The 11,458-nt window shown below is 34.5% G+C and overlaps 1 non-coding gene across 1 annotated transcript; it reads right to left on the reverse strand.

Annotated features, from left to right (window-relative positions):
* Positions 1 to 383: 383 nt before the first annotated feature.
* On the reverse strand, positions 384 to 490 carry LOC121488512. Its single transcript, XR_005987131.1, has one exon. It is a non-coding gene; the product is annotated as a U6 spliceosomal RNA (small nuclear RNA).
* Between the last annotated feature and the right edge of the window lie 10,968 nt (positions 491 to 11,458).

An 11,458-nucleotide genomic window follows, 5' to 3' on the forward strand; every position in this document is an offset into this window, starting at 1 on the left:
AGATGAGGGGACTTAGAAAAGAAATGCCTACAGCATAAAAGTGATATGGCCTTCCTTCAGTTATTCACTCAGTGTGATAGAGTATAGAGTAATATATGTTCACTCTCCAGTTTTAGATGTGGTAACTGGATGGTTGTGGAAAATAAAAAAGAGTAAAGGAAAGCCAATGTCTTTATGGAACGAGATGGACCATATAATGAGTAGTGTTAGTTATATTAAAATGAAGGCATTGTTGAGAAATGAAAGATTTTGACATCCATCTAGACCTTGACTAGCCATAAACTCTAAGTATGGTAAAGACATTCAGGGTTGTGCAACCTTGCAAGAATTCAGGGTGGTTGGTATAGGAGTATAGAGTGAAAAGGTCACCAGTGATGTTAGAGTGGTATTAGTTGAACCAAAGAGTTTTATATGCCTTTCTTGCTCAGGGGCCTTGCTAATCTTCTCTGTATTGCTACAATTTTTGTACATGTGCTGCCAAAGTGAGCAGGAATCAAAGAGCTTCAATGCTGGAGTGCAGGAAATAGAAATTACTACGGAATCTTCAGAACCGCATTATTACACAAGTGAAGACAAACCTAATTGCACCTCTACCTAGAAAATCATAAAAGAAAATGGTTGAGGCAGAATGAGCTGGTTCTCTGCCTCACAATATCTGGTCATGTCTTCTTTTACAATAAACATTTTAGTTGAGTACATGTCCATGTGGGTCAAACAAATTTCCTAGGTTCCCACATAGCTGGATGTGGCCTTGCAACTAGGTCCCCAGCAAGCAAATAAGAGCAGAAGTGCTGTATGCACTTTCCAGATCATGCAGACTAGATTGTGGACTTATTAGTGGAAGTTCAAAGGGTAACTTTAAACACAAAAGCCAAGTTACCATTTGAGGATGACGAAAGCAACCACATAGAGCTTTGGTCCTCCACAGCATTAACGACAATCAGAAACTGTTAACACTCAGGAAATGAAAATGAAACGCACTTCTAATTTGAGTAAGACATTGCTATTTTGTCTATTACCTCAGCAAATGCAAAAGAAAATGTGCTGGGTCTCCTGGGTGGCTCAGTTAGTTATGCATCTGCCCTTGGCTGGGGTCATGGTCCTGGGGTCCTGGGATGGAGCCCCACATCGTCATGCTTCCTGCTCAATGGGGAGCCTGCTTCTCCCTCTCCCTCTGCCTGCCACTCCCCTGCTTGTGCATCCTATCTCTCTATAAAGAAATGCAATCTTTAAAAAAAGGAAAATATTCTGAGGTCATTCTAGAAACGCATAGTAAAGGTACTGAATAATGATGGTTATGCATTTAGAAATTAAAAAAAACTATGATGAGAATGTTGAATTGGCTTTTAGAAAAAAAGTATACAATTGCTATGCTTTTAATGATGAAAGTAAATAAAGCTAGGATATTTAGCAAGGGGTTAGGGTATAGGCACAAATCACAGAAAGTTTCAGGTATTTGAACTAAGACTAAAACAGAGTGTGGAGGGACAGTACCATCCCACTCATACACTTCTAAACCTCTTATATTTACAACTTCTAAACCTCCTATATTTAATCCTGTATTATTTAATTATGCTGAGAGTTTCCTGTATTATAAGGATAAGGAAAATTAATACTAAATTGCAAATTGATAATATCAAACAGTAGGTAATCTCTATAATTAAAAATGAAAAAATAAATATGAAAATTTCATAACCAGTAGGTGACCTGTACTGTTTATAACAGTTAAGGTCCTTGTCTAAGCATTATGCAAATTTAAAAGCTACAATTTACACAAATCACCCTGTTTATACCTTAACATGAATATTTGAGGTAGGATGGTGTCATTTTAAATATGAGCAAATAGAAGCTCAGAAAGTTTGTTATATACTATGAGTGTTGCCTGGGTTATTTAATTCCAATATCTAATCCTATCATCACTGTGCTATTCTCCTTTTCCATTTGCAAATCTAGTATATTTTGAATATGTACAACCTATCAGTGCTTGTACTGTACTCTTTACATATCTTAACTATTGAAATTCTCCTTGATTTACAGATGAAAAACTGGGGTTCAGTAGGACTTGAGATTGCCCACTTCATATGTTAAAAAATCTTCACTTAAATCCTTGTTAGAAATGAAACTTTGTGCTTTTAACCACTATTCTACATCATTTATATATTTATTTGTGAACAAAAATTTACCAAATGCAAAGAATGCATGTTTTATAGCATCATATTCACAGTTATTAGCTATTAAGTATTAATTAGTTAAATGATCAGGGGAAGTCTCATTCATTACGGAAAATCAAGGCTGGATAATTAGCGAGTGCTCTGGGATATTCAATAAGACAGTTGTCTGAGTGCCTGTACAGATTAGGTATTTATAGAGGTTGAGAGAGCCAAACCTATTCCCTTAACTTGAAAATAATCTCTCTCCGCAGTCCTTCATGATAAATAAAAGCACCAATTTAATCTGTTGACATGAGGCAATGGTAAGTCTTGTTATTGAAATATCATCTCGAGAATAGGATGCATTACAATAATTTTGAGCATTACAGCTTTTCTCAAAGCAATTTATATCAAGTTTTGTTTTGTTTTGTTTTGTTTTTACCTTGGAGAATCCTGAGCAAATAGACTATAGTGGTAAGAGTTGTATGTCGTCTGATGATAAAGTGAAAGCACTACATGGGCCTGCTCTTATTTTTAAAAAAGAAAAAAAAAAGTTTATTGCCCTAGTTTCCTTGATGCCCATACAACCCAAAGCAGTGCAGTGTTGAGATTTCAGTTAACTGACGTATTTGTATTTATCAATATTTAGCTGAAACAATTTATAATTTCAGTGCTACCTCTACAGGTTATACACACGCATGTTGTATTTTTCAGGGAAAACCAAAGCCTTTGTTTACAACTGTCAGAGTGTACAAGCTCCTTTTGGAGTATGTAGACACTGATGTCCAGGTTCAGAAACAACGCCTTTTATTTATTTATTTTTTTTAAATTTTATTGGAGTTCAATTTGCCTAGAACCAACGCCTTTTAATGACTTCTCTTCTCTGAGGAGAGGGGGTTTTCTTCAACTCTACTTCATTTGTGCTTTTTGCATCACTGTTCTCTTCTGCTCGTGACATTACCTGTTTCATAGCAATATTACAGGACGCAGTGGCAGAAAGGCATAGCCTGCTCCTCTGGGGTGTGTGTTTCAGTTCACAATATCTGACAGATAAAAGCAACTGAGTGTCAATTCCAAGATAAATATCCTCATAAAGTCTCCAGAATTCCAACTGTATACCTTGTGCTTCTCCTGGTACTAGAAGGACTGGACTGTGTCATATGTTTAGTTTTAAAAATAGCTGGAGTGCTGAAATAGCTTTACACATCATCCAGCTCATGTTTCTGAAAGTATACCTTATCTTCTCACTTGTTTCCAAATCTTTCTTGTGATTTGCAGCTTCCAGACTTATTTATTTTTAAAGGTATGTTTTGTTTTTCTTGTAGGCTACTACACAGACCAAAGCAAGATTACCACCAGATTTTAGTCAGCTTTGAATAGATCAACAACAATGCTATATTTCATATGAACTTAATGTAGTGCTTTTAATGTTAACTATAGGAACAAGTATATTATCAGAAGTCAAAGAGTGGAAAACTAACCAAGACTCATTTTCTTGGCTCATTGATTTTGAAGTGCAGTTGTACTTGAATTGTTCATAAAGATACTTAAGTGCTGCAGATACCCTTTCAAAAACCACAAGGCAGGAATTGTTCATTTTTCTTACCTTTTTACCAAGGAAAAAAAGTGCTATGAGTAAGTTATACATGTCGCAAATAACGTTTTCTCTGTAGTAGACCCATGGATCTGAGAGAGAATAATAAAAACTTTGCTATATATGTTGATCATGTGCATTGCATCCAAAGTTACCCCAAATTAAAATCGATAGGTCAAAAAAATCGATAGGTCACTAAAAATTTTATGAGTGAGATTTCTAAATTCCATACAAACATCATATTGTAACAAATGAGGAAAACCAAACACACTCAATTCAGGTATAATTAAATGTAACTTAATCCCAAAGAATGTATGTATATGTGTGAATGCAATGTGTACATATATATGGATCAATTCATACAAGATATATACTAATCAAACTAAATAATTAAAAAATATTTTAAATTAAAAAGAGACAAAGCTATTTATTTCATGGCTTACATGTGCATGTAACCAACATTTATTGAATTTTTACATTGGGAAAATTGTAGCAATACTGGTAGTAAAAATATCTGATGACATCAGATGCCTGTGCTTCAGAATTTTGATACCACATTGGTTGTGGGTAGAGAAGATGCGAAGATAAAGGCACACATTCTGAAGTCAACTAGAAGATTTTGAAACAAAACAAAGAGATAGACTGGGCTTTACAAAAGGAGCCTTTACTCCCACTTATTCCAGTCAAGTGAGTGAGATTGCAACTCATTCATTCTCCGTTGGTGAAATTTCCATAGAAATATAAAAGTAATGCAGGGTTTGAATTCCCTGGCTAATGGGTTTGCCTAAATTACCATCTATTGTTCTTTCTGGGTATAGATGGATAGATACATAAACAGTAAGTTCTCTTTTTCTCTTTAATACTTTAGCTCATATTTTTTTAATGGCTTGTCAAGTCAAAATGTCAATGGACCCATGTTCCATCCACTTCTTATTTAATTTCTTCTCCAACTAGATTTGCAAATGTTTCTGAGTGTGTGAGAGGCTGATATGCTTTGATTATACAGATAGTGCTTACCTCTGTCTTAGGCACAAGCAGGGAATCCGTAGATAAAATTCTGAGTGACATAAATATTGAGTTCAATTTTTCAGAAAACCACTGCAATCTTATAGATGCTATGACCTATTTAGTTTTCCAATAGATAAATAAAACAGCTTGTTTCATGTGACACCAATTTAGATTTATATTACATCAGCCTTTAAACTACTCAAATATCACTGAAAATGATTAGTTCTATACTGTCATTATCTAATTTTATAGCATCACTATCCTATCTAAGGTACCATTTAATGTACCTTTTAATATTTAATACTTTCATATATTAAAATGTATTTTAAATAGCATGTGAATATTTATTATGCATGATGATTTAATTCTAAAGAAAACCCTGTTTATTCATTTCATGGTGCAGAGATCAAAACATATGCTCAACTTCAACTAGACTGCCTTGCAATATTAACCACATAACCTGATCAAGATTTAAATATATACTAACACAAACTGACAATATTAATTCCAAATGCATGTGGCTTTTCTAATTAGTCGTAAACTTTACTTGAATAAGCTACTGAAGCATACAGTAGAAGAAAGGAAGCAGTTCTTGGCAGGAAATAGAGTTTATTACTTTAATTTACTCAAAAAACCATAATGCAATATGTAAATCATGAGACTAATATAAAAAGAAAAACACGTGGAATATTATTTTATGAGCCCTTGGTTGGTTACTTGTCAGAAGTATGGAAGCAGATAACTAAAAATATAAATAAAGCTTTGCAGATTAATTATTTTCATGTGAATATATCTGTTTAGGTGCAAATGGACTTCTAAAAGTGTTTTTGGAATTATCTTTGTGACTATTAAACCAAGGGCACTTACCTTATACAAAAATGTTTAAAAAGAAATTCCTTTCTGTCTGTATTATAAAATGTTGAACATATATTCATCAATACTTGGTAAAAAAATAAGTTGAAACTGTAAGGTCTAATATGGCCATCTATAAAAACCCCAAATTCCAGTAAAAGCTAATGTTCCATGGGAAAAAGCATGTGCTCCAACACTCATGCAACTGCTATGCTCTTAACCTGGTGCAGATTACAAGAGATGAACCCGATTATTTCTGTGTCTCACACAACCGTGTCTTTTCAGGCCCATGTTAGTTTACAAAGCTTGTTTATCCTTAGAAAATGAGGGCTGGAATGAACGGATGAATGAATATGTTCCCTGATGGTTTGAAAGAGTGTCTCTTACCCTTATATCTGATTAAGCCCTAGATTTTGCTGGTGTTGATAAATGAGTTCTTGTGTTTTCCTGAGATCCTCTCCCATCTGTTTAGGTAAAGATAGCAAGACTTCTAGAGCTCAGTCATATCTGACTTTTTTTTTTTTTTGTCTCTGGTAATATCATATTTCCTCTCTCTCTTTAATTGAGGAAAGGCATGTCATATTGGTTTTAGCCAATTGACTTGGGTGTAAGTAGTGATTTTCATATCCAAGCCCAAACCCTGAATTTTTTCCATCAGTGCCCTCTTCCCACGGAACCACTAACAATAAGGTCACATGATCCAGATAGATCACAAGATGATCTCAGTCTCTGGCATCGTCTACTCCTAAGGACTTTGAGCACAAGAGCTCCCAATGATGCATATTGAGTATGTATCATGGAAGAGAAAAATTTGTATGTGTGTGTTTTAGTTTTTAACCCCAAGCATCTTTATTTTTTTTTGTTGTTGTTGTAGCTGTTGTTTTAAAGACTTTTTTTTTTTTTTTATTCATAAAAGACACACAGAGAGAGGCAGAGGCATAGGCAGAGGGAGAAGCAGGCTCTCTGCAGAGAGCCTGATATAGGACTCATCCCAGGATCCTGGGATCATGACCTCAGCCAAATGCAGATACTCAACCACTGAACCACCCAGATCCAACTCCAAGTATCTAACTTAGTTGAATACCCTTTCTTAAAACTATATATAGTGTGTATATATATGTGTGTGTCTGTGTGTGTGTATACATGTATACATATGTATATATATGTTTTTTTATACAAGGGTAACTTTATTAAAAGAGTTCATATGTATGTGTGTGTGTGTGTGTGTGTGTGTGTGTATATATATACATACATATATGAACTAAATGACTTTGATGTTCCCCTTACTAGAGATCTTGACTAATGTCTCATATAGGATGAATGGACATACCTCCACGTTTTCTTACTGTTCTTCCTTATGTCCATCCATCCTTTACCCTCTGGATTTGAGATCATCCCAACTATGGAGCTATTGGCTTAGCAATTGAGAGCTATAGATGCATTTTCTGGATGAAGCCTACTTCTTAATCTGTGCTACTGCCTTTCTTTATTTGCCTTAATTCTCTGTTCTTTATTATTATTTTTTATGAAATACAAGACATATCTTTTTGGATGGGCACTCAAGAATATTTTTTATTTATATTTCTTTATTTCTGGCTTTATTGAGATATAACATATATAACATTGCATAAATTTAAGGCATACAATGTGTTGATTTATTTTCAGTTGCAAAGTGATTACCACCATAGCTTTCACTAATATCTGTATCACACATCACATATTTACCATTTCTTTTTTCATGGAGAGAGCATTTAATATCTACTTTCTTAGCAACTTTCAAGTAGATAATGTAATATTATTTATTATAATCACCATGCTGTAAATTAGATTTACAGAACTTATTCATCTTAAAACTGGAAGTTGGTACTCTCTGATCTTTAGAAGATCACTATATATTCCAGAGGCAAATTCTTCATGGGATTTGTTGCCTCTCCATGTATCTTTGCTGCATTATTTCTTACTGCCTAATTATTTTTTTTTAACAATTTCTACCAGTGAGTTTGTTTTCTTATGTTAATTTCACTCTGTGCTCTAAACCCCAGCACATCCTGTAGTAAACGACTTAAATGTTTACTAAGATACCAAACAGCACTTGGTTTCATGAACAATTTTTCAGTCAAATACATTGTTTTATTTTTTAAAGATTTTATTTATTTATTCATGAGAAAAGAGAGAGAGAGAGAGAGAGAGAGAGAGAGAGAGAGAGAGAGAAGCAGGCTCCACTCAGGGAGCCCGATATGGGACTAGATCCCAGGACTCCAGGATCATACCCTGGGCCGAAAGCAGGTGCCAAATCACTGAGCCACCAGGGATCCCCCAAAGCAACTGATATTTTAAAGACCAATACAAACAAAATTTGAATTTTGAGTTTGCTTTTGTGAAGTTTTGTCTGCAAGGAACATCAGGTGAACACAGGAAGTTGAACCCAACTAAACAGAGCCATGTAAGAACACATAAAATACACACATGTATACCTCAAACACCTATCAGCAACTACAGTTCACTGCATATGTTATGAGATCACTCATCCTCATTTGTTATTTTAACTTTTGGTCCAAATCAGATAACCTCCCTTTCACAACTTCATAATAAGTCATAAACTGTAATCCCTCTTATAACCATTTTCAAAGCCAACTTCAGATTTATCAGGATCGAGTGTCATAGTCATTGCTAAATATATGTATATTTTAATGATTTAACATGTACAATGACTATTATCTTTCATTTTATGTATCACTGAGGAAATTTTGAGTGTTGTGACTTCAATCCCTTTCTCCTCCTATAAACTTTGTGATTTTACTGTGCAATTATTCATAGCATAGTGATTTTTTTTAAAAACTCCAATGTCGTGCTATAATAAAAAGAGAGTACTTGAATTAAAAATGAAACCAGTGAAATATGTAAAAGAGTGGATGCTAGCAGTCTCCTGCTGCCCATAGTCTGAGGGGAATGTTGATGTAGGAAAACTGTTTATAGGTAAGAGTCTCCAAGGAATCAGTGCAGTCTGACATAAAATGATGTGCCTGCACAGTGTATTACAAACAGACAATCCTAATGCACAGAAATAAGAAAGAAATGGCTCAATTCAGATTCACAAGCAAGAGATGTTGAAGAAGCTCTCATACACTATGTCCCCAGATCTTTCACATAATCACCGACTGAAGAATGACATTCCCGTATATGACCCAGTTGCATACAGTGATGTCATATCTCTTTCAACTACATTCCAAATACCAAGAGCAAATACAGAATAATTCAATTTCATTCCTATAAGAAATATTGGAGAAAATTATCCAGTCCATATTATACAAAACTGTGCTAAAAACAAAATAGGCCATTTATAAATAAGGATTTTATCTATATTTGTATATATTTAAATACATATATTTAATGATAGCATAGTGTTAGATGCTATAGTCCTGATTATTTAATACATGTCAGGTGAAGTCAGTTCTACAATTTATCAGGAAAACTGACACAAATAAGAGATAATAATTACAGATGAGACCAGAGTTAGTGTGTTGCATGATTGCATTTTGCAGCACATTTGAGGATGAATTTATATTGGCTTTTATCACTATAAATTATAAGAGTGAGGTGCCAGCCATTGGACAATTTTTAACAAAAGATCTCATTGTAGAATTAAAAAGATCATCCTGGCTACCATGTTGAGAGTACTCTGGAGACAAGATGATCCATTACACTTCTCTTACAATAATCCAGGTAAGATGTAGGTAAGAGATGTTGTAAACATGTAGATATTTTTGAAAGTAAATATGGGGTGAGACAGAAAAAGCAGAGTCAGAAATAATTCTACAGATTTATGACCTGGGCCACTTCTATAATTAAATAGCCATGTACTGAGGGGGTAAATTCTGAGGAATAAGTAGTTTCAGAGAAGAAATAGTAGGAGTTCCATTTTGAAAACACTATAAATGATGTAGCTATTATATACTTAAATAAACTGTTAAGAAGAAAGTTGGCTATATGAATCTAGAGATCAGAGAGAAGTCAAGGATGAATGTACATTTTTTTAAACCATCAGCATTTTAAAAGTATTTAGAGAATTAGATAACTAAAGAAGGGAAGAAAAGTCCAAGCTATGAGCGACAGGGGATTCCAAGTCTGACAATTTGGCAGATGAGGATAATATAAACTAAGAGGTGAAATTGGGAAAAGAAAATGAAGCCAAAGGCAAATGAATAAAATAATGAAAAAGGATTAGCCCTAATCTGTCAAATATTGCTGATGAATACAGTAAGAGAATAGATATTCAACAATGACAAAAGAATTTTCAGCCAAGAGGTGGGAAAACATCTCAGTAGAATGTTTGAAGAGACAGAAAGTAGAGTAGAGAAAAATGGAAAGATTGAGTAAAGATAGCACTCTCAAGAGTACTCTTTTCTGGAGAGAGAACCAGAAAAAGATCATTAATGAGGAAAAGATGGTTGGCCAAGATACCTTTTAATAGGAGAAATAATGGCATATCTGCTTACTCAATGAGGACAATATTGTGAAACAAAAGAAATCAAAGAAAATAACTGGCACATAACCATGAATAGACGAGACGAGTTGTGACCTAGTAACCATAATGCAATGGTGGCCGCAGATAGAGCATGGAGGTTAGCCATGGTTACAGAAAAGAGAAAGGAGTGTGTGTGTGCTCAGATACAAATAGCTGCTTGGAATTGGAAATGGGAAATTGTGGAAAGTTACCTAATTGCTTTGACATTCTCTGATGAGAAAGTCAAAATCTGTAGTAGTGGAGTTACATGCTTTAAGAGTGGATTGGGGTTTGAGTTAAGGAATTAGGAGAACGAATGGACTTAGGAAATAGATGATTTATAAGAAAAAAAAAAAAGGTTTCTGATGTTGAAGGTCATGAGATTAGAATGGGATTCTGCAGTAGGGTTGTATGTTTCCCCACCTATATTCAGCTGCATACAAGTGCGAAAAATAATGAAAGTTGTGTTTACTAAAGTTTGAATTTTTTCCAGGTGAAGAAGACTTGAGAAAGGCAAAAAAAAAATCGAGGAAACAAACACTATATTGATTTTAATGCTGACACTGAGAAATTAAAATGAGTAGGTTAAGAAGTTAGGTCATGGAAGAGGTGAGTAACAGAGCAAGGTGATAGACTCAAGGCCTTACACATCCCAATGGGGACAGAACTATGGAGTCAGTACTTTAGGCAATAAGTGAAAAAGGAACTTTCTGGTGGTTGGAGAGTTGGATTCTTAACATTGGGATTATGGAGAATTAAAATATTGTTAATAACAGCTGACTATGACCATTGATTTAAGTGATTTGGTTGGGAAAGCAAAATGTGAAACATTTTTAACTAAATGCAACACTTTTATTAACTTACCTATCAGGCATCACTAGTGTTATGAATATGCATATATATTCACACAGACACATGCCTCACAACAACACCACGAGTTAGGTGCATTTACTATACAGATAAGGGGACTGGGACATGTAGAGGTTAAGTCTGCTCAATGACACACAGCTATGTCATGGTGGAGGTGGGTTTTGGACATAAGAAAGCTAATTCCACATTCTCTTCACGTTTGACTATGCATTAAAAGAGAGGGAAATAAAGTACCTGGCTATTCAGATTATTGGAAATGTCTATATAAACTGTCTATAAAATGTCTATAAAACATTATATGGTATTTTAAATCACCAAGAATTATGTCAGGGCTGCTGGAGTTCATGACGATGAAACAGATGTTAAAATTAAAAATTGAGCAGCTGTGATTTGGGGATCAGTTAAAATTACTATAAGGAGGGCAGTTCTAGGAAGAAAGGGATAAAAGTTTGGAAGCAATCAGAACAATGATCCCATCCA

This window comes from Vulpes lagopus, chromosome 3 (genome assembly GCF_018345385.1).
Source record: "Vulpes lagopus strain Blue_001 chromosome 3, ASM1834538v1, whole genome shotgun sequence".
Taxonomy (NCBI): Eukaryota; Metazoa; Chordata; class Mammalia; order Carnivora; family Canidae; genus Vulpes; species Vulpes lagopus.